Here is a 24,134-nt window from a genome sequence, read left to right on the forward strand (position 1 = left end):
TTCCTGAGTTGCTGGGTCTCTCTAGCAGCCAGGGATCCAACCCACAAATGGGCACTCCCTGCTCCCCTCCTTGGGCAGGCTTGGCTGGGATGTAAAGGACTATGGGCTTGTCTACATGAACATTTATTTTGTGGCAAGCTGGGATGTGAATCTACACTGCACTAGCCACTGGGTTAACTGTCCATATGACCCTGATGATCTTGTCCTGTTTCAAAGAGCACTGGATCAAAGTGCTGTAACCAACTATTACTGCATGTCAGCAGGGTGCGTAGGGACAGTCTGCAGTGAGTTAGAGCAGGGTCCTTTCACTCACCAGCTGGCTGTGAACTCATTGTTCCTACAAAGAAGCCCGAAATGGGATCAGGGACTTAAACCTCCTCCCAGCCCCAGGGTTGGCTTTAGCCAGTGCAGGGCCTAATTCGTGGGGCATGTACTCTACAGGCGACACTTCGGATTTCCGCGCTCAGGTGGTCATAGCGGGCCCACGGGGTTGCGGGGCTCCAGCTGCGGGAGTGGGCCAGCCCCACTTGCCACCCTCGGGCCAGGGGACCGGGACCGCGGGATTGCGGAGCTCTGGCCGAAGGAGCGGGGATGCGGGGTTGTGTGGCTCTGGCCAGGGAAGTGGGACCGCTGGGTTGCAGGGCTCTGGCCGGGTAGCGGGGCACCGGGGTTGCGGGGCTCTAGCCTGGGTAGCGGGGCCTCCGGGCTCCAGCCGGGAGCGCGGGGTTGCGGGGCTCCGGATGGGAGAGCGAGGCTGCGGGGTTGCGGGGATGTAGCCGGGGGAGTGGGACTGCGGGTTTGCGGGGGTCCGGCCGGGAGAGCGAGGCTCCGGTGTTGCAGGGGTAGCGGGGCCTCCGGGCTCTGGCCGGGAGAGCGGGGCTGTGGGTTTGCGGGGCTCCAGACGGGGGAGCGGGGATGCGGGGATGCGGGGTTGCATTGCTCCGGCCGGGAGAGCGGGGCTGCGGGGCTCTAGCCTGGGTAGCGGGGCCTCCGGGCTCCGGTCGGGAGAGTGGGACCCCGGGGTTGCGGGGCTCCGGCCGAAGGAGCAGGGCTGCGGCGTTGCGGGACTCAGGCCGGGGTATCGTAGCCGCGGGGTTGCAAGGCTCGGGCAGAGGTACCGGGGCCACGCGGCTCCGGCAGAGAGAGCTAGGTTGCGTGGCTCTGGCCGGGGTAGCGGGGCCGCGGGACTTGTGCGCTCAGCCGGGGGAGTGGGACCGCTGGGTTGCGGGGCTTCAGCCAGAAGAGCGGGGCTACGGGTTTGCGGGGCTCTGGCACGGACAGCGGGGCTACGGAGTTCCGGCTGGGAGAGCGGGGCTGCGGGGTTGAGGGGCTCTGGCGGGGGTAGCGGGACCTCAGGGCTCCGGCCGGAAGAGCGGGGTCGCGGAGTTGCGGGGCTCTGGTCACTGTAGCTGGGTCGCGGGACCTGCCGCGCTGCCACCGGGGTAGCAGTAAGGCGGGGTTGCAGGGCTCCGGCCGGGAGAGCGAGGCTCCGGTGTTGCGGGGCTCCAGCCGCGGGAGCGGTGATGCGGCGTTGTGTTGCTCCGGCCGGGAGAGCGGGGCTGCGGAGTTGCGGGGCTCGGGCCGGGGTATCGTGGCCGCGGGGTTGCGTGGCTCGGGCACGGATAACGGGGACGTGTGGCTCCGGCCGCGAGCGGGACCGCTGGGTTGCGGGGCTCTGGCTGGGCGAGCGGGGCTATGGGTTTGCGGGGCTCTGGCAGGGACAGCGGGGCTACGGAGTTCCGGCTGGGACAGCGGGGCTGCGGGGTTGAGGGGCTCTGGCCGGGGTAGTGGGACCTCAGGGCTCCAGCCGGGAGAGCGGGGTCGCAGGATTGCGGGGCTCTGGTCGGTGTAGCGGAGCCGCGGGACCTGCCGCGCTTTCACCGGGGTAGCGGGACCACGGGATTGTGGGGCTCCCGCCGGGACAGCATAGCTGCGGGGTTGAGGGCCTTTGGCCGGGGTAGCTGGGCCTCCGGGCTCCAGCCGGGAGAGAAGAGCTGCGGGGTTGCGGAGCTCCGGCCGAGGTAGCGGGGCCGCGGGGTTGCGGGGCTCTGGCTGGGCGAGCATGGCCTCGGGTTTGCGGGGCTCCGGCCGGGGTAGCGAGACCGCAGGAGTTGCCACGCTCGGCCGGGGTAGCGAGGCCGCGTTGTTGCAGGGCTCTGGCCGGGAAAGCGGAGCTGCGCGGTTGAGGGGCCCTGGCCGGGGTAGCGGGACCGCGGAGCTCTATCCTGGGTAGCGGGGCTTCCGGTCTCCGGCCGGGAGAGCAGGACCGCGGCGTTGCGGAGCTCCGGCGGAAGGAGCGGGGATTCGGGGTTGCGGGGCTCCGGCCGAGGTAGCGGGGCCGTGGGGCTCCGGCCGGGAGACCGTGACCGCAGGGTTATGGGGCTCAGGCCGAGGTAGCGGGGCTGCAGGGTTGTGGGGCTCTGGCTGGGGTAGCGGGGCCTCCGGGTTCCGGCCGGAAGAGCAGGCCTGCAGGGTTTTGGGGCTCCAGCCGGGAAAGCGGGGTTGCGGGGCTCTGGCTGGGGTATCGGTGCCGCGGGGTTTTGGGACTCCTGTCCAGGGGAGCAGAACCACGGGGTTGTAGTGCTCCAGCCGGGGGAGCGGGACCGCGGGGCTCTGGCCGGGACAGCGGGGCTGTGGGGTTGAGTGGCTCTGGCCGTGTGTACCGCTGGGTTTCGGGTTCCGGCCCGGAGACTGGGGCTTCGGGGTTGCGGGGCTCTAGCCGGGGTAGCGGGGATGCGGGGTTGCGTTGCTGGGGCTAAGGGGTTGCGGGGCTCTGGCCGGGGGAGCGGGGAAAGGCAAAAGCTGACATTAACATTGTTTCAGTCTGTGTGTTACTTGACATCCTGTATTCAGTGTCACCATAGAATCATAGAATCTCAGGGTTGGAAGGGACCTCAGGAGGTCATCTAGTCCAACCCCCTGCTCAAAGCAGGACCAAACCCAACTAAATCATCCCAGCCAGGGCTTTGTCAAGCCTGACCTTAAAAATCTCTAAGGAAGGAGATTCCACTACCTCCCTAGGTAACCCATTCCAGTTCTTCACCACCCTACTAGTGAAAAAGTTTTTCCTAATATCCAACCAAAACCTCCCCCTCTGCAACTTGAGACCATTACTCCTTGTTCTGTCATCTTCTACCACTGAGAACAGTCTAGATCCATCCTCTTTGGAACCCCCTTTCAGGTAGTTGAAAGCAGCTATCAAATCCCCCCTCATTCTTCTCTTCTGCAGGCTAAACAATCTCAGTTCCACAGCCCTCCTCATAAGTCATGTGCTCCAGCCCCCTAATCATTTTTGTTGCCCTCCGCTGGACTCTCTCCAATTTATCCACATCCTTCTTGTAGTGTGGGGCCCAAAACTGGACACAGTACTCCAGATGAGGCCTCACCAGTGCTGAGTAGAGGGGAATGATCACGTCCCTCGATCTGCTGGAAACGCCCCTACTTATATAACCCAAAATGCCATTAGCCTTCTTGGCAACAAGGGCACACTGTTGACTCATATTCAGCTTTTTGTCCACCGTAACCCCTAGGTCCTTTTCTGCAGAACTGCTGCCCATCCATTCGGTCCCTAGTCTGTAGCAGTGCATGGGATTCTTCCGTCCTATGTGCAGGACTCTGCACTTGTCCTTGTTGAACCTCATCATATTTCTTTTGGCCCAATCCTCTAATATGTCTAGGTCCCTCTGTATCCTATCCCTACCCTCCAGCATATCAATCACTCCTCCCAGTTTAGTGTCATCTGCAAACTTGCTAAGGGTGCAGTCCACACCATCCTCCAGATCGTTAATGAAGATATTGAACAAAACCGGCCCCAGCACCGACCCTTGGGGCACTCCACTTGATACCGGCTGCCAACTAGACATGGAACCATTGATCACTACCCATTGAGCCCGACCATCTAGCCAGTTTTCTATCCACCTTACCGTCCATTCATCCAGCCCATACTGCTGGCAAGAATACTGTGGGAGACTGTATCAAAAGCTTTGCTAAAGTCCAGAAATAGCACATCCACTGCTTTCCCCTCATCCACAGAGCCGGTTATCTCATCATAGAAGGCAATTAGGTTAGTCAGGCATGACTTGCCCTTGGTGAATCCATGCTGACTGTTCCTGATCACTTTCCCCTCCTTTAAGTGGTTCAGAATTGATTCCTTGAGGACCTGTCCCATGATTTTTCCAGGGAATGAGGTGAGGCTGATTGGCCTCTAGTTCCCCGGATCCTCCTCTTTCCCTTTTTTAAAGATGGGCACTACATTACTTTTTTCCAGTCATCCGGGACCTCCCCCGATCACCATGATTTTTCAAAGATAATGGCCAATGGCTCTGCAATCACATCTGCCAACTCCTTTAGCACCTTCGGATGCAGCGCATCCGGCCCCATGGATTTGTGCTCGTCCAGCTTTTCTAAATAGTCCCGAACCACTTCTTTCTCCACAGGGATCTGGTCACCTCCTCCCCATGCTGTGCTGCCCAGTGCAGCAGTCTGGGAGCTGACCTTGTTCGTGAAGACAGAGGCAAAAAAAGCATTGAGTACACTAGCTTTTTCCACATCCTCTCTCACTATGTTCCCTCCCTCATTCAGCAAGGGGCCACACTTTCCTTGACTTTCTTCTTGTTGCTAACATACCTGAAGAAACCCTTCTTGTTACTCCTAACATCTCTAGCTAGCTGCAACTCCAAGTGTGATTTGGCCTTCCTAATTTCACTCCTGCATGCCTGAGCAATACTTTTATACTCCTCCCTGGTTATTTGTCCAATCTTCCACTTCTTGTAAGCTGTTTTTTTGTGTTTAAGATGAGCAAGGATTTCACTGTTAAGCCAAGCTGGTCGCCTGCCATATTTACTTTTCTTCCTACACATCGGGATGGTTTGTTCCTGCAACCTCAATAAGGATTCTTTAAAATACAGCCAGCTTTCCTCGACTCCTTTCCCCGTCATGTTATTCTCCCAGGGGACCTTGCCCATCAGTTCCCTGAGGGAGTAGAAGTCTGCTTCTCTGACGTCCAGGGTCTCTGTTCTACTGCTCTCCTTTCTTCCTTGTGTCAGGATCCTGAACTCGACCATCTCATGGTCACTGCCATGAGAAGGGAAGGGCTCTGCATAGACAGAAATTTGCCTGGGCATCAGTAGAAAATGTTAAGTAAAAGTTGCTTTAAAAATTAAACCTGGCGGTTTGTCATCTTGTGTCATCATTTTTATTTCTTAGCTTTCAGCTATTTAAGTGAACTCTAAAACTTTCATACTGACTGTTTCCTATCTGACATTGTATCTCTATAATCTCCTTCAGAACCATCATTGACTTTTTTCCATTTTAATGCTATCCCATAGTATCAGAGACAGTGAGAAAAATAGCAAAGAAAGGTACATGACTATCTTTCTATCTCTATAGAGAATGATAGATATACACGCCGCTGTCTCACATAGAGAGATGTGATGTATTCCCTGCAGGCAGCTCTAGAGCTGACACTGGCTTGTGCAGGCCTCTGACAGGGTCACTACAAGATGTCCCTGCTCTGTTGCTAAATAGCTGAATCCAGTCTCTTGGGCTGTGAGCCCAGCTCTGATCTCACCTCTAGAGCAAATCACCTGCCCCAGCTGAGCTTAACCTCACAGAGGGGGAACAGCACCTGCCCTGGATCTCACATGGTGGCAGCTTCCCTGGAAGGACCCTTGGCTAGAAATTAGGCTGAGCTTAGGCCCCAGGATGTCCCCTGGTGTTTACAGAATAAAATGTGTATTTGTAGCAGAGACGTGATCTAGAATAGCTCAGAGCCCAGTGGCACCAGAGCCCCAGCTGGTCTGGAATAGCCTGTTCCTTCATTAGTTCCACATATTTAACTCTGGATGAGCAGAGATTTTGTTTTTTTCACCTGCATTGCATCAGCAGCTCTTGGGATGCAGCCACCAGAGGAACCCACAGCTCAGGCTGCCCTGGCTGCTTGAAGTTGGTCACTAAGGGTACGTCCACATTATCATTAGAAACCTGCAACTGGCCCATGCCAGCTGACTCCAGCTCACAGAGCTCAGGCTGTTAATTGTGGTGTAGACATTCAGCCTTGGACTGCAGCCTGAGCCCTGGGACCCTCCCACCGCGCAGGATCCTAGAATCCAGGGTCCAGCCAGAGCCCAAACATCTGCACCACAGTAAAACAGCCCCCTAGCCTCAGCTCCATGAGCCCTAGTCAGATCACACAGACCAGCTGCAGGTTTTGCCCTAAGAGGTACCCAAAGGCAAAGACTGAAAACTAAGGGCCAGGCCCTGAGCTGATGTAAATTGACTTCAGAGTAGCTAAGCCTATTTATGCCAACAGAGGATCAGGCCCTACAAAGGAGCTGTGGAGGATTTTCATCAACTGGGGATCTAGCCTTTGATTTCAATAGTGCTACAGCTGATTTACACCAGTTGGCCTGTCACAGTTTCAAATCCATATTCTTTGCGTGTGAATCTGAGCGGAAGTTGAGAAAAAAGTTCAAAATTGGTCTGCAATTCCTTAGCTCTTTACCCCATTTGATTCAGTACAAGAGTGTAACTTCTAATGGTTACAGAGTGATTCATTCCCACTAGCTATTGAATTTGGGAGGATAGTCATTATTTATTTGCAATTAAAATTGGAAAATGTAAAAGGACAATAGACACATTCTCTGATATATTTTTTTTATTTTGTCAACCCTGCAATTTTCTGTTGGGAAAAGTTTTGAGGCAATGTTTTTAGCCCTCCTGGCTCAGATACTGCAGTCGTAGTGTTTCATATAAACACTTTAAATAGGTTAAACAATGACTAATGGGACTTGTTTTTGTGATCAGCTCTAGGGTTGAGTTATGATTGTTCCCTCAGTTAGAGGTGATCATGAGGCTGATTTCACTATCAGAAAAAATTCGTCCCTGAGCAGTCTTCAAAGAGTGAAGTTGAGTGGTATTCTCAGTGGAGCTTAAAGCAGTAAGAAACTCAACTGTCAAGGAAATTTAATGGTATGTCAGCACCTAGCTCCCTTTAATTTGTTAGTCTCATCCTAAATCAGGACATCTAGGTTCTGTTCCGACGGCTGACACAGGCTGTGAGTGTGAGTTTAAACCAGCTACACAACCTTGGTGTGTCCCAGTTCCCCTGTCACTGCCCAGTCACCAAGCCTTGGATTTTCAAGAGTTGAAAGGATGTAGACACCCAAATGCCATTGATAGTTACTTCTCATAGAAAATGTTCAGGAATTATTATTCTTTGGTTTTTTATATTTATATATGAAAACTCAAAATAATTCCAAGAAAAAATTAGAGGAGAAAAAAATCACTTCCTGGACAGCTCTCCTCAGCCCCTAGTCTACTGGAATCTTTTAAGAATCTGGCCACTTAATTTGGTGCCTGAGTGGGAAGTGAATTCTTCTGAAAATTGTGGTCTAAGGGGAAAACTATATCTCATCCCCAGCACCGGGCGAGGTGTTTTCTGACCTGTGGTGAAGTGCCAAGTATTGGCTATTGCCAAAGCTGCTAAGTATGTACATTCTGAAGGACACACAGAGGAATGTCAAAACTCACATGCACATTTATCTACACACCAAATAACGTACACAGACTAAAACAGACACATTCATGCAACATTATTCACTAGGAAACACACACTCAAAGCAAAGTCTCAGAAATATACACATATAATGTAACCTTGCAAAGGAACACATAGGCTGGCTAGGCCTACACTAGAAACATTTGCCATCATAGGAGTGTAATTTATGGGTTGTGGTTACTTCTGTGATATTTCGATACCGGCAAAAGCCATAATGTGAAGATGGCTACACTGGCGTAAAGGTCATTTTCCTGTATAGCTAATTTCTCTTGGACAACTGGTCTAAACTATAGCAACAAAAGCTGGCAAAAGCTGTATTTACATTAGGAAAGTTTGCCAGGATAGCTATATTGGCAAATCTTTTCTAGTGTTGACCTGGCTATAAGTTGTCTAGTTGTCATTTCGCTCTCCCTCTTTCTCTCTCTCTCTCTCTTTCTTACACACACACAGTCAGGATTTGTCTATTGTGCAGCTGCAGGTGTAATTTCCAGCTCAAGCAGAAATATCTGTGCTAGCTTTGACTGAGCTAGTCAGCTAAAAATAGTCGTGTAGACGTACCCACAGCGACAGTGTCTTCTGTTCATCGGGGAAAATTCTCAAAGCCATCTAATTTAAGAACCTAAGTCTCATTTTCAAATACAACTTAGGTGCTTATGAGTTTAATAGGGCCATAAGAGGGCCATTTAGGTGCATAGTAGGATTTTCAAAAGCACTTACATGCCACTGAAATCAATGAGTTTTACATGCCTGTGTGCTTTTGAAATGGCCTCAGTGCCATTACCCATCTAGTCCTACGTCTTATTGACTTTGAATGGGACTTACGCTCTGGAGTGACTAAGGCACTTTTGAAAATGGGACATTGGCTCCTAAGTCGCTTAGGTGCTTTTGAAAATGTTATCTCTTGGCTTTTACACAATTCCCCTCTTAGAGACCCAGTCAAGTGCCCTGGGGTTCCTTGAAGAAATACAGCTTCCTCCTGAGGGCGTCTGCCAAGGCCCCTTTCACCTTCATGTTCCTCAGGCTGCAGATGATCAGGTTCTGCAATGGCGTTCCCAATGTGTTTAGGACCCTGGCCACTTTGTTGAGGGCCAAGGAATGGCTTTTCCTGGGTCAGCTGTAGATGAAGATGGAACTCTGTTGTATTAATTTTGATGGAAGAAATGAGCCCAAAGAGTCAAATGTGTTAACATGACCCAGTCACTGTCCAGTATGAAACCATTTTAAACAAGGTTCAGGGTTTGGTATACAGAGACCTCAGCCTGCTCAGTGTCATGGCAAACTCATTATTAAAAATCCTTTAAACTTTTTATTAAAGATACAAAGAAGAAGGGGAAACAGGTAAAGCATTTGAAATGCAAAATCTTAAGTAAGGCTTTTATTTAGCACCATCGCTTGTTCATTTTCCCTTTAGCTGGAGAGAGTCTTTGGAATGGAAAAGAAAAACAAAAACAAACTTCTCTGACTGTCTTTTAGATGATGTCAAAAATGGTGATAACTGTTCTTTTTCAGGAAAATAAATGAAATTAGTTCAAATGGGCTGGTGCTGGGGTTGTTGCGTCTCTCGTTAAAGTCTGATCCCGTTTCAAATCAAGCACATGCAAGAGGGGAGAGAAAAGAACAGCCAAGGTAGAAAATGCAGCTTTTGTCTCTGACATTGACTCTTACTCACAATCTCACCGCTGGAAAAACACAGGTCCAGCACATGGTCTTACCAGTCACAATGAGACTTGACAAATTGTACCAGCATCAGTCAACCTGTGCGACTCTTTGCCAGAGGATGTTGTGAAGGCCATGACTATAACAGGGTTCAAAAAAGAACCAGATAAGTTCATGGAGGATAGGTCCATCAATGGCTGTTAGCCAGGATGGACAGGGATGATATCCCTAGCCTCTGTTTGCCAGAGGCTGGGAGTGGGCAGCAGGGGATGGATCGCTTGGCGATTACCTGTTCTGTTCATTCCCTTTGAAGCACCTGGCATTGGCCGGTGTCAGAAGACAGGATAGTGAGCTAGATGGATCTTTGGTCTGACCCAGTATGGCCGTTCTTATGTTCTTAGGGTGTTTTGGACATTGCTTTTAGCTGACTCTTTGGTCAAAGGCTTACAGAAATGTTGCAGAAGATGCCATCTTGGCCAGTTAAGCCAGACTTTTAATAGACAGAAGGAAAAAGGAGAGGGAGAAAAAAGAGAAGGAAAAAGGTGGGGAAGGAAAAGGGCATATGAGTGGGGGGGAACAGCAAAGTCTCCCATCTCGGGTAGTGGCTGAGCTTGAGCTGGAGTCAGTTGAATGGGCGATAGCATCTAAATCCCTCTCTCTGGCCTGGTCTGATGAGAACATCTCTCAGGATTAGGATGACAAAGGCCCAATGGTGTGACGGTGGACACTGGGGTCCCGGCAGATGGTGGAGGTGGCAGCCAAGATTGTGAAGCTCACTCCTTCCCCTTTCCTTGTCTTTCAGTCAGCCAGAGTCCACATCTGTGTCCCCATCCCTCAATTTTCCCTCTGAAGTCTCTTTTTAAGGACCAGAAGATATAAAGAGATAAAAAGATAAAAAGATCCTCTAATTATTGTGTCCATCATTTAGAACTAATTTCCGACACACCAATTTGGGTCCATTGATTTCCAGTCCCACACTTACCTTGTGTACCAGGCATGAGATCTTAACACAGTCCTTGATTATATCAGGAGGCCTTTTTCTTCAGACTAATCCAGTCTCTCTGTCTTCCTTTCATACCTTTTCCCATCAACATTTGCTGCTATAGGTTATAATAACTGTTTATGAAGTTTTATCCACTTTCCTGCAGTTAGGCTCACGACTGGGATTGGCCTGCTTGTCCAATGAGTCCTGCCACACCTCTGCCAAGCAGCTGAGTGAGGGAACCCCCCCAGGCAAGCACCGCCCAGAGCCTGCCTCACCCCGTCCCATGCCCAAACTCTGCTGCTGCCGGGGAGGGGAGGGAGAGGCATGGAGCCAGGTAGGGAGCCCTGCCAACCCCCTCAGCACCAGTGGCAGCACGGCCTGCATTCTGCTGCCAACCTCCCCCCCACCAGCACTCAGGCTGCCCTCTCCCAGCACCCACGGTGCACCCGTGCAGCCCCCTGCAAGTTTTAGTCAGGGATATATAGTAAAAGTCATGGACAGACCAAGGGCCGTGAATTTTTGTTTACTGCCCATGACTTGTCCATCACTTTTACTAAAAATACCCATGACTAAAATATAGCCTGATATCTGAGGCATAGGTGGAGAAGGCTTCTGGGAGCCAGGCTGCACACTGGGGAAATCAGACTGATCTGAAAGGAAGCCGCCTAGAGAGTCAGGGAGTCGGCTGCCTACAGATCAAGACAAAATACCCCATTTCCATTATCCCCTCCATTTCCCTTCCATCATTTTTTTTTCTGAAATATTGACCTTTGGTCCCAATCACCTGCATGTTACATAAGGGGAACTGGGGCATAGGGAGATTCAAATGACTTACTGAAGGTCACACACTGGTTTTGAGATTGTCTAAGAAAAGTCTAACTTTTACATAAGAAAAAATATTTCCAGGTGGCTTTCTGAGCAGCGCTAGGAGTAAGATAAAATAGAAGAAACTTATATTTGCTGACATATGGAGAGAAATAGAAACTTTGATACATCCTGAATCTATCTATCTATCTATCTATCTATCTATCTATCTATCTATCTATCTATCTATCCCCATACAGCCCCTCTATCTATCTATCTATCTATCTATCTATCTATCTATCTATCTATCTATCTATCTATCTATCTATCTAATAATCCCAACTTCAGCTATTTATTTTTTCACCCATTGCTATAGTATCTGGGTACCTTCTGTGATGCTTTTCTGAATTTATTTAGCAGATCATCGGAAATATGTGACCATATGCCACCAGTGCCTTTTCACTTTTATCAGTACTGCTTTTATCTCCTTATTCCTGAGGCTGTAGATAATAGGGTTCAGTACCGGTGGTACAACAGCATAGAGCACAGGCACCAACATGTCTTGAGCTTGGCTTCATGTACATGAATAATCCAGTGGCGAAGAACAAGGAGACTACAATCAGGTGGGGCAGGCATGTGGAGAAGGCTTTATACCTGCCCTCTGCAGAGGGGATTCTCACTACAGTATTGAAAATGTGAATGTAGGACACAAAGATAAAGGTGAAGCAGATAAAGCCATAGCAGAGGGCTAAGACGATGTTGTGGACCTTGTTGGGCTGCGTGTCAGAGCAAGAGAGCTGCAGGAGGGGTGGGATGTCGCAGAAGAACTGGTGGACAAAGTTGGGCCCACAGAAAGGTAAACTGAATGAGTTACCCACGTGCAACAGTGAATACAGTGCTCCACTAAGCCAGGACCCTGCAGCCATCTGGACACATGCTTTGCTGTTCATGACTGTCCTGTACCTCAGAGGGCTGCAGATGGCCAGGTAGCGGTCATATGCCATGACCGTCAGCAAGGCCAACTCTGCTGTCCCAAACGTGATGAAGAAAAACAACTGCAGGAAGCAGCCGTGGAAAGAAATTGAGTGGCGGTGCATGATGGCATTCACCATGGATTTGGGGACGGTGGCAGAGATGTAGCAGAGGTCTAAGAATGACATGTTCTTGAGGAAGAAGTACATGGGGCTGTGGAGGTGATGGTCGAGGGTCACAAGGACAATGATGAGGAAATTCCCCAATAAGGCGGCCACATAAGCAAACAGGAACAGAAGAAAGTGCAAGATCTGCAGCTCGTGGATGTCAGAAAATCCCAGGAGACGGAATTCAGTCACAGAGGTTTGGTTGGTCATGTCCTACCTGGCAAGAATCGGAAAAACATCAGAAAAATTCAGTTAGAATGAAGAGAGCTGAAACAAACATCTTTTCCCAATGCATATGCCCTACAACCTTTTGTATGCAGAGGAAGGTTGTGCCACTGCTGTCTGTTATACACAGGGAAGTTAAATAAAAAACATAAAATACTCTTGCTGGAAGGCAGCAATATAACACTACATTCATTTCTGAGACTAACACACAAGAACCTAAAACCAGAGAGAGACAAAGCAGGCTGCTTCCTAAGGAGAGAAACACAACTCACCACATTGTACCCTAGTCTGGCTCTATGTAAACTGAATGCCGAAGCCACACAATTCCCTACAGATTCCCCTAGCCTGCTATCAGGAGCAGGAAACCCCTCACAAACTTAGAATGATAGCTTGTCCTGTTAATACACCACACTGGCCAGTTGTTACTCATCCTCTGAGTACCCAGGACACATCAGAATTACCCAACTATATTAATATGTGTTCTGCCATCCTTTATTGTAACTTTCAGGTTCCATACATGTTCTTCCTAGACCTGGTCAGAAAATGTTTCCTCTTACTGCCATGAAAAATGTTAATGGGAAAAACTTACTTTTCTGTTTTTTGGGTTTTTTTTGAAATTTTCAGTGGAAACTTGTGACATTTCATCCAATAAAGTCCCAAAACATTTTGATTTTTGTAAGTGAAATGCTTTTTCTGACACCCTTCCCTCCCAATTGAAATATTTTCTGTTCTTGGCTGAAATTGTGCAATTTTCCCTTGCAAAAGCTGAACATTTTTGGGGACAGATAACAGTTTCCACAAAAAGTTTTGCTAGATAGAAAATTTTCTGCTAAAAGAAGAAAATTGACAGAATTTCTGGTCAAGTGTAATTCTTGTACATTTCTGGGAGATCTCAAAAGAAGAATAACTCATGATGGTCAACTGAGATTCAAGCTCACAGCTCAGGTTTAGAAGCTTAGTGTTCTAAGTGCTGAGCTGCTGGATCACAAAAAAATACTCTCAGTCTGATTTTCAAAAAAGATCAGCACCTGAAAACTCCTGTTTAGACACACAAAGAATGAAACCAGATCATCAAAGGAATTTACCATTCTCAGGAGGAGGTTCTGGCTGCTCTGATCTTTGGAAAGATCGGTCACTTCATTTAGGCACCTATAATGGGAGCTGAGATCTTCTGAAAATCCAGCTTCATTTCAGGAAGATCGGTAGGGAAGGTTGAAAATTTCTCACCACAACTTTTGTTCTGATGGAAAACTGGATTTTTGAATAAATATTGATTTTATTTTTATTTGTTTATTTATTATATATTTATTGTGCCATATGACTGCTTTCCAGCGCGAGGGGTGGGGGGGGAGGGATTTATTGACCAATTGATTTTTTTGAACAAACAATTTTGAAGTTTTGTTTTTTTCATTAAAAAGTCAAAATTTGCCAATAAACCCTGGGATGAATGGACTCCGTATCTCCCTTCTACTTTTGAAAACTTCAGCATCAGCCCAAGTTTCCATTATATTTACGAGTTCTACTGATTACTGAAGCAAAGTGCTGAGGCAAAAGCCAGGTCACAATGAACTATTCACACGAACAAGAAAACCCTGGAATCTGGTACAGGAAGAAAAAAATCTTAGCAAATATAATTCATTGTAATGATGGCATTTTTAAACTAGATTTTATTCAGTTTTCTCTCTCTAAACAACACATCTATCTATCTATCTATCTATCTATCTATCTATCTATCTATCTATCTATCTATCTATCTATCAGACCTCCCTAATCTCTGTGATTAGTTATCCCTTTAATTAAGTAACCCTGAATCCAGGAATATCAACAAGAATCACTTCAATCTATGTTAATATACAATGACAGTTGGGCTCCAATACCTCTTTGAAAATTCCCCAGCGCCCCTAATGAATATGAAACCATACCAGGAAAAATAAATGACTTGCTGTTGCTGCGAATATCACGGGTTGTCTGTCCTGCTTTGCAACCCATGAATTATTATAAAGTAGGTAAAAAATATGAAGTTCCTGAACAGATTCACATGCACCTTCATTTGCTTCTGACAATGGAGTCACGTCAATGAGTGATGCAGAGGTGAGAAGAGTGATAAATTGTCTTTGCTCCTATGCAAGGTCCTATATTAATGCTTCATTACAGTCCTTTGGGATGTAGGTCCCATGAAGCATCTCATAATATTATCTGGAGAGAATATTTGAGTTCAGTTCTTTTCTTTGTTGTTAACACTCAGCATAAGAGGCTGGATTGTCTGGCCTTTCCTTGGAGGCCGTATGGGGGAGAGAGAGAGCAAAGACAATCATTCCTGTCCTCTACATAAAATTACCGAGAGAGATCACAATGTGAATGCCCTTCCTATGAATAAGCAACAGAGAGTCCTGTGGCACCTTTAAGACTAACAGATGTATTGGAGCATAAGCTTTCGTGGGTGAATACCCACTTTGTCAGATGCCCACGAAAGCTTATGATCCAATACATCTGTTAGTCTTAAAGGTGCCACAGGACTCTCTGTTGCTTTTTACAGATCCAGACTAACACGGCTACCCCTCTGATACTTGACTTCCTATGAATGGCTCAATTCAATCCAAGCCATTTACATCTGTGCCAAGTGGGTGTGAAACTCTATTGCACTAGAAGGGTAGCATCTGACACCCACTTTGCACTCAATTTTGCACAAATATAAGCAATTGCCCAAGATGCCAGGCAATAAACAATTAAGCCCAAGGTGTGTTGAGCAGGGTGCTATATGTAACACACTGGAAAGCGGGAGTGAGTCAGCTTGATTTTGCTCTCACCCAATATGGTGTAAATCAGGAGTAACTCCATTAAAGTCAAGTCATTCATGCCCAGGAGGATCAGGTGAATAAACTGTAGGGAAGCTTCAATGAATAGGCCTAAGACTGATCCCTCAATGGTGTAGACCAGTGGTTGTCTATCAGGGGTCTGGGACCCTCTGGGGAGCCTCAAAGAGGTTTCAGGGGGTCCGCCAAGCATGGCCAGTGTCAGACTCACTGGGGCCCAGGGCAGAAAGCTGAAGCCCCGCTGTATGGGGCTGAAGCCTGGGGCCTTGAGCCCCACCACCGGAGGCTGAAGCCAAAGCCTTGAACAACTTAGCTTCTTGGGGGCCCCTGTGGCATGGGGACCCAGGCAATGGCCCTGCTTGTGACCCCCTAATGCCAGTCCTGGCTTCTATAAGCATAAAACCAATTGTTGTGGCACAGGTGGGCCGTGGAGTTTTCATTGCATGTTTGGGGGGTCCTCAGAAAGGAAAAGGTTGAGAACTCCTGGTCTACAGCAGTGGTTCTCAGCTAGGGTTTGGGCTCCCTGGGGGGCTGCAGGCAGGTTTCAGGGGGTGTGCCAGGCATGGTCGGCGTTAGTCTCACTAAGGCCTAGAGCAGAAAACCAAAGCCCTTTTGTGCCGGACTGCAGCCCGGGGCCCCGAATCCCACCACCCAGGGCTGAAGCCGAAGCCTGAGCAACTTAGCTTTGCGGTGCCCCATGTGGCGTGGGGCCCTGGTCAGTTGCCCTCCTTGCTACCCCCTAAAGCCAGCCCTGGCTTTTATATGTAGAAAAACAGTTGTGGCACAGGTGGGACATGGTGTTTTTATAGCATGTTGGGGCAAGGCCTCAAAAGAGAAAGGCTGAGAACCCCTGGTGTAGACCATTCACATCTCTACTGGAGTTGGCAGGTATCAAAGGGGGTAAGCCCAGTGTGAACGAGATCACAGTCAGACTCTGACTGACCAACATTTCCACATTAATTTCAGGGAGATTTGCAGAGCCCTCACTACAAGCCCCTCGAGGCAGGGGGAGGATCGTGGAGAGCGCTGGTCAGTGGCACCCTCATGAGGAGGCTGGCCACTGGCTCCTGGGGGAAGGGTTAGGCCTGACATGGGATCCCTGTACCCCTGATTCTGAAGGCAAGATCCATTGGGGCAGCCTGACTGCTGAGTGCCTTGGGGAGGGGGATCCCTTGGCTTGTCTATCCCCCCCCATGGGAAAGGAGCCTCCAGCTTCCCATTCCTCCCCATCTCCCCATCTTGTCTGTGCTGCTCATTGAGTCCAGCCCCCTGCCTTCACTAGCAGGACCAATTTTTGCCCCAGATCCCTGAGTGGCCTCCTCGAGGATTAAACTCACAACCCTAGGGTGTGTGAACCTCAACTTTTGAATATTATGACCTACGTACTAGCAGTCACAACCAGAGTGTGTTACGTTAATAACTTCTTTTTACAGCTTATGCCCCGTGTTCGCTAGTCCTACTGACAAAATAGTGCTTTAGCTAAACACTTACCACTGATGATGATAATGAGAACAAATGCTATCAATACTGCTCATTTCTGTTAAAAAAAGCACATAATTTAGTACAAACAGCTCACTTAGATATTTTTAAAAGAGGGCAAAAGCTTCTTCTCTAGACTCAGCTACTGCTCCCCTGCCTTACAAATTAATGTTTTCCACTCTGTCTTGGCTTCTCAGCAAATAAAGAGTAGGCTTCCAGGCCTTCCTGTAATTAGCACACGTGACTGTCAGAGACTAAAGGTTCTTTGTGCTGTTGTATGTGTTGTCGTCATTCAATCCATACCACTGAATTTCTTCCTCCTAGATCTCCAACACCTTCAACTAGTACATTCATTTCTCCTTAGCCACATTTCTGTCCTGGAGAATGTTTTGTGTAAAGGAACTTGGCCAGGACACCCAACTTTTGGAAAGTTCATCTACTTCACTCATCCAGATGCTCATTAAGGACCAGATGTTGTAATCTTAAATACTATTCACCATGAGTAAACGCTGCAGAAATTGGCCAAAGTTATTTGAATTTCTTCCCCTTTATGGAGTATTCAACAACTTATAGTTCTTAGTCACATTAATTTGCATTGGAAATACTCGAGTCATGGTTACCTTACAGTTCTTCCACCAATACTTTTTTTCAGCTTGGCAGCATTGGTCTCAAATTCCGCCCGCAGTGCATCATCCAACTCTGACAGCTTCAGCTCTCGTTCCAAAACCTTGTCCACATTCACCCTCATGATGTCAATCACCTACAGTGATTTAATAGTCACAGTAAGTTATTCATTCATTAGATATTCATCTCCTCAAACACTTTAAGCATGCAGCAGATCCTGACAGACACCTTTTATAACATTAACATCATTCAAGCGTTTGTTTTTAAATAAAGTAGAAGATATTGCCTTTTTGATTAAGAGTAGACAATATTGAATTTAGGTTCTTATATTAGTTAAAAGATTTGTGGAACTAAGAAATCCAATTGGAAGCCTAAAAACCTCATAACTAGTACAGGACTCATTTGACCAAGAAAGGTTTTGCATATTTCTGAGCAGGATCTGTACTAGTGCAAATATTAAATGCTACAGTAATCAGCTTGCATTAGCATGCATATTCCAGTTAAACAGGTATGCACCAGTATAGATGTTGCATATCCTAGGTGGAAGTTGGCAGCAAAGCATGTCTTGTATTTTTTCCAGCAAAAGTGTGCTCTCTTAGTGTAAAACTTGCATGTTGAAGTGCTAAACATGGAGACAACATGCATCAGTAAGAGTCACAACTTACCAGTTGTGCATGTTCTCACTGAGACCTATAGTGATAACAGGTGAATTTTATATTACAGTAAGAGGTGCAACTGTAAAATGCACAAGTTGCACTACTGTCCGGCATCATCTAGGAGAAGTAAATGTTCACTTTCCTGCTGCATGGAAAGAGAGCTTAAGTTTTAACAAATTAAGAATATTCTCAGTTTGTGTTTATTGTGTGTAAGTACAGAATTGTAAATTCCCTCTACTGGTTTTGAATACATATATCCCATGTGGAAGAAACAAAACTCCACTCTCAGGCTGGAGGCAACAAATCAGAGACAGCTTTATTCAAGCAATTGCAGGCGAAGAATACAGCTGGCAGAGAGCATCTCTGCCTCAGTTTCTCCAAAGTACAAGCAAAATCACACAAGCATTTATACCTCTTTGTGATGTGCATTAATTAAAAACATTTAAATTTTATTTACATTATTTGCTATCTATTCCAGTATTTTCTCACTTGCTCTATTCAAAACATTGTTATATCAAGGCTAGGTCACACTGACTATTCTGCTGTTTTCCACTCGCTTCTGACGTGAGCCCTGCTTCTACAGGTCTCACGATATTAGGCTAAGACTTAGCTCAATAGTTGTTCGGTCTCTGACACTTAAATGCCTGCACTTAAACACTCTCTTTCTTTCCCTGCTTCCACACCTGCAATACAAGAACAACACAACCAGCAGCTAATTCACAGAACAACCACAGTGAGCTGCAAAGAGAGAATAGGGAGTAACCTCCATAGGACACAGAATGGAGAATTCCTCCCAGGCAACTGGAGTGAAATCCTGGTGTGACATTATTGATATAATCTGGGACCATATAGAACATGGTTGCAACCAAGGTCCTGTTGTGGCACCAAATCTTATGTAAAAGGGGGTCATATAAGGTGTCTAAGACCAGGTTATGGGTTGCTGGTTATCATTATAGTGTCTATATGTATGTATCATTTTGTAGTTGAAGTTATGAGTATTGGCTCTATACTGTCTGTATTTCATATTTGTGCTGTGCTTCTGGGAAACATCCCAGACAAGTTGGTGTTAGCTCTGCCTAGCCTGCTTGATGGCCCATTAAGGACCATCAGCTATACAGTTGACCAATTGAGAGAAGGCAGATATGCCTTGTAACTCAGCAAAGTATGCAGGAACTTGCCCATGTGACTCCAGACTCCATTTTGCTGTAATTTTCCACAGTAAGAACAAAGAAGTGTTCTTACACCTGGGAAAAGCCTATAAAAGGCTGATGCCTCATCTCCATCTTGTCTTCAATCCTGCTTCTTACCTCTGGAGGGGCATTGCTACAAACTGAAGCTCTGAACAAAGGACTGATGACCCATCCCTGTGGGGGATGTACTCCAGAGACTTGATTTGAATCTGCAGTTTACTCCATCACTGCTACAAGCCTGAACTAAGAACTTTTCCATTCCTGTATGTAATTGATTCCATTTAACCAATTCTAGCTCTCATCTCTATCTTTTTGCTTGTATGAATAAACCTTTAGATTCTAAAGGATTGGCCAACAGCATGATTTGTATATTGACTTGGGTCTGGGGCTTGATTCTTTGGGATCAAGAGAACTGTTTTCTTTTATTGGGGTGTTGGTTTTCATTAACCATGCATCCCCAGAATGAGTGGTGATACTGGAGTGTCTAAGGAAATTGTTTGTGACTTAGAATCATAGGGTTGGAAGGGACCTCAGGATGTCATCTAGTCCAACCTGCTGTTCAAAGCAGGACCAATCCCTGGATTTTTTACCCCAGTTCCCCAAATAGCCCCTTCAAGAATTGAACTCACAAGCTTGGCTTTAGCAGATCAATGCTCAAACCACTGAGTTATCCTTCCCTTTGCGATTAACCAGTGGGGTGAGACCAAAGTCCTCTTTGTTTGGCTGGTTTGGTTTGCCTTAGAGGTAGAAGAACCCCAGCCTTGGGCTGTAACTACCCTGTTTAAGCAATTGGTCCTGAATTGGCACTCTCGGTGGGGTCCCGCCAGAACCAGCACTGTCACAGTGGCGTAGTCGTGCTTGGATCCACAGAATCACGTCAATTAAGCTTTGGGTCATAACCCCACGCTATCCAAATCTGAATTTTGGTTTTGAGAGTTTGACTGGTTAAAGAGCTGCTGCAATGGCTGAGCAAAGAGCATATGGGGGACTTGACAAAAAAGCCCTGGAAAATTTGTGTTCAGAAAAGGGGATAAGCTTTAGAAAGAAAGCAACAAATCAAGAACTCAGAAATCTGTTAATGGCCAGTGATCAGGGGGCAAGAGCGCAGCCCTTACCTGAGGATACAGAAGATGCAGAAAAAATTAGAGGGCAAAAGACGACAAGTAAACTGCAACTTGAGCATGAACGGAATCTAGCAGATCTTCGATTGCTTGAGAAGCAAAATATAGCTAAACTAGAGAAAGAAGCTGATAAAAGAAAGAAGGAGGCTGATGAGAGAGAGAAAGAAGCTGATAAAAGAAAGAAGGAGGCTGATGAGAGAAAGAAGGAGGCTGATGAGAGAGAAGAGAGAGCTCGTAAGGGGCGTCTGGAGCTGCTGGCTGCTGAACAGGAGACTCACAAGATAGAACAGGAGACGGTCAAACTTCAGCTCCAAGTAATGGAAGAGTGGAGAAAATCATCGCCCCCTGGTACTCCACTTCCCCACCACCATGAGAAAAACTGGGAAGGGATGTGTCCCATTTACAGTGATACTGAGGATATAGAGGAGTTTTTGTCTACCTTTGAATGCCTCTGCAATCTGTACCAGATCCCAGAAGGTCAGCGAATGCCTGTCCTGCTGACCAGACTGACTGGAAAAACCAGGGAGGTATTTAATGAATTGAGGGAACAAGAAGCCTTAGATTATGAGCGGTTTAAAGATTCTGTGTTAAGGCGGTTCAAGGTTACTCCTGAATCTTACAGAGTTAAATTTAGAGAGTTTAAAATCTCTAAGGATTGTACTTTTGTAGAATGTGCTCATAAGCTGATGGGTTTTGTTAAAAAGTGGGTTATGGGAGCAAAGGCACAAGGGAGTTTTGAAAAACTGCTGGATTTGATAACTTTGGAACAGTTCCTAGACATTGTGCCTGACCATGTTAGAGCAGCTGTGTGTGATAGGGACCCTGAGTCAGTCCTACGGGCGGCAGAGATTGAAACCAGAGATCCTGGCCAGATCTGGGGTAATGACCGCAAAGTGGCCCAGCGATATCATGAGTGGAGGTACCAGGAAAACAAAACCCCGAGGTCCCAATTTTATGACCTCATCCATCTCGCATGAAAGTGGTTGCGAACGGAGTCCTAGAGTCCGGAAGAGATACTAGAGGTTCTGGTCATCGACCGATACATGAGGGGACTACTGCCAGACCTTCGTGCCTGGATAAGCCAGAACAAACCCTCCACCTATCATGAGGTTGTTACACTGGTAGAGAGGAAAAGGACAGCGAGGGAGCTGACCCGACCAGTTAAGGAAGAGGCACCCCGGGTTAAACTAGCAGGACCAAGCTCTAGAGCTCGGGTGACTAGGCCACCAGGAGGGCCCAGGTGGAAAAAGAGAGGGGCTGAAGGCTCACCAGAAGCCACAAAGAGTTGGAGGACTGAAAGAGAAGAGGATCATGATGTTAGATTGCCCAAACCAAGAGGCCGGCATATGCCTAAGGCCCCATACAGATGTTATGCCTGCGGGGAGTGGGGACATGTAGCTGCACAGTGTCCCATGCTGAGGAGCCGATGCCGTGTAACCTGGGGAACTGGGCAAACCCATCAGTAATCAGGAACCTGCTAGAACCAATTCAGGCAGACAGGCTGATTAGAACACCTGCAGCCAATCAAGGCAGGCTAATCAGGGCACCTGGGTTTAAAAAGGAGCTCACTCCAGTCAGGCAGGGGGGAGCCAGAGGAGAGGAAGTGCGTGTGAGGAGCTCGGAGCAAGAGGCACAAGGAGCTGAGAGTGAGAGGGTGCTGCTGCTGGAGGACTAAGGAGTACAAGCGTTATCAGACACCAGGAGGAAGGTCCTGTGGTGAGGAGAAAGAAAGTGTTTGGAGGAGGCCATGGGGAAGTAGCCCAGGGAGTTGTAGCTGTCATGCAGCTGTTACAGGAGGCACTATAGACAGCTGCAATCCACAGGGCCCTGGGCTGGAATCAGGAGTAGAGGGTGGGCCCGGGTTCCCCCCAAACCTCCCAACTCCTGATCAGACACAGGAGGAGTTGACCCAGACTGTGGGGAAGATCACTGAGGTGAGCAAATCTGCCAATAAGCGCAGGGCCCACCAAAGTAGAGGAGGAACTTTCTCACAATGTCTATAGGTTGGATATTAGGAAAAACTTTTTCTCTCAGAGAGTGGTGAAGCTCTGGAATGGGTTACCTAGGGAGGTGGTGGAATCTCCTTCCTTAGAGGTTTTTAAGGTCAGGCTTGACAAAGCCCTGGCTGGGATGATTTAGTTGGGGTTGGTCCTGCTTTGAGCAGGGGGTTGGACTAGATGACCTCCTGAGGTCCCTTCCAACCCTGATATTCTGTGAGGAGTAATAATAATGGGGAATAAACAGTAAGAACTGGGAGTTTTAATACATAAGTCATAACTGAGCTTAACTGGCATCACAGATACTTGCTGAGCTAAATCTCATGACTGGAATATTGGTATAGAGGGCTATAGCTTGTTCAGGAAGGACAGGCAGGAAAAAAGAGAGGACGTATTGCATTGTACATTGGTTCTGAGGTCCAGAAGGAGGTGAGAAGCAGACCAGCAGAAAGTCTCTGAGTAAAGATAAAATGCAAAGAGAAGATAGGAAGAATAGTAAGAGGCCCATATGACTCCATCAGAAGTTTTTTAATGACCTGAAAATCAAAGAAAAATCATTCAAAAGATGGAATTACTAACGAGGAGTACAAAAGAATAGTATATACGTGCAAGGATAAAATCAGAAAGGGTAAGGCACAAAATAAGTTATACATAGCAAGGGACAAAGGTAATTGGAATTCTTTTTCCATATGGTTTACTGCAAAGACTGTCATCAATAAACATTAATTTAGTTGATGTGTTTGGCAGGACAGGAAAATGAAGTATAAATTTCAATTCATTGTAAAACAATATAAAAATCAATATTTGTAATACAGTTCAATAAGGTTTCATCAGGTTTTTTGATCAACCGAATTATAAAGCAAAGGAAACCAACCAACCAACCACACTCAAGTGTCACTGTGCATTCTCCGAGTCAGTTTCTTCTCTTTCTTTGTTCGGTGCTTTTATTTTATATAAATTCAACCAGGAGCAGATTTTCAGATAAAACCAATATTGAAGAGTGTGGCAAACTGAGAGAGGGACCGAACCAAAATTGAAAATGATTTAGAGAGAATGAGAATTCTACACTGGATCAAATTTAGCCACCTATTGGACTGCTTACATGTATGGGCCCAGATATTGAAATGTATTTAGGTTCCTAACATCTATTGATTTGAATGTGAGTTAGGAGCCTAAATACCTTTGAGGATCTTGACCATAGTCCTTTCCAGCACAGGAAGAGAGTTCATGTAATTACAGCAGCATATGTGATGTCACAGTCACATCGATGTCATAATAGTGTCGGGTCCGCTTAGCTGAGAGCCAGTGGCAGCCAGACAGGGATAAGGAAAGGTTGCTTTATTCTGCAGAAGAAAGGAGAGTTTTGTACCTTGGTACAAAAAAACTCTATTCCATACAAAAACTAGGAATCTTTTATACACACTCACACACAGGCTTCGGTCGTGTTAGCATTTGATTGGTGGTTAGCAAACCCTGCACTTCTGCAATCTGCTCTGCAAAAACCGGCTTAGGACCAGCTTCAACTGCCTCAAGACCGATAAGGGAAGACAGTTCAAAAATTCAGGCTACTGTGTCCATGAGATGTCCAATTTCCCTTAATGGTTGCCAGCTATTATAAGGCTACTAGCTGTTAGGGGGTCGCTGCTGACTGTCACAATAGGTTGTCAATTTGAAATGTAAATTTAAGTAGGTTTATTTAAAAAAATAAAACTGCATTTAATTTGAATTTAAAAGACATTTAATGTAATTAATTTTACATTTAATGTAAATGTTGGGGATAGCTCAGTGGTTTGAGCCTTGGCTTGCTAAACCCAGCCTTGTGAGTTCAGCCCTTGAGGGAGCCACTTAGGGATTTGGGGCAAAACCAGCATTTGGTCCTCCTAGTGAAGG

The 24,134-nt window shown here is 47.1% G+C and overlaps 1 long non-coding RNA gene and 1 pseudogene across 1 annotated transcript; both read right to left on the bottom strand.

Moving 5' to 3' along the window:
* Positions 1-11,421: 11,421 nt before the first annotated feature.
* LOC120379967 lies at positions 11,422-14,632 on the bottom strand (annotated as a pseudogene).
* Positions 14,633-16,594: 1,962 nt separating this feature from the next.
* On the bottom strand, positions 16,595-23,451 carry LOC120379807. Its single transcript, XR_005587601.1, has 3 exons — positions 23,425-23,451; positions 17,277-17,416; positions 16,595-16,714 (listed from the first exon to the last, which is right to left on the bottom strand). It is a non-coding gene; the product is annotated as an uncharacterized LOC120379807 (long non-coding RNA).
* Positions 23,452-24,134: the final 683 nt, after the last annotated feature.

The sequence above is a fragment of the Mauremys reevesii genome, linkage group 13 (assembly GCF_016161935.1).
Source record: "Mauremys reevesii isolate NIE-2019 linkage group 13, ASM1616193v1, whole genome shotgun sequence".
NCBI classification, from domain to species: domain Eukaryota; kingdom Metazoa; phylum Chordata; order Testudines; family Geoemydidae; genus Mauremys; species Mauremys reevesii.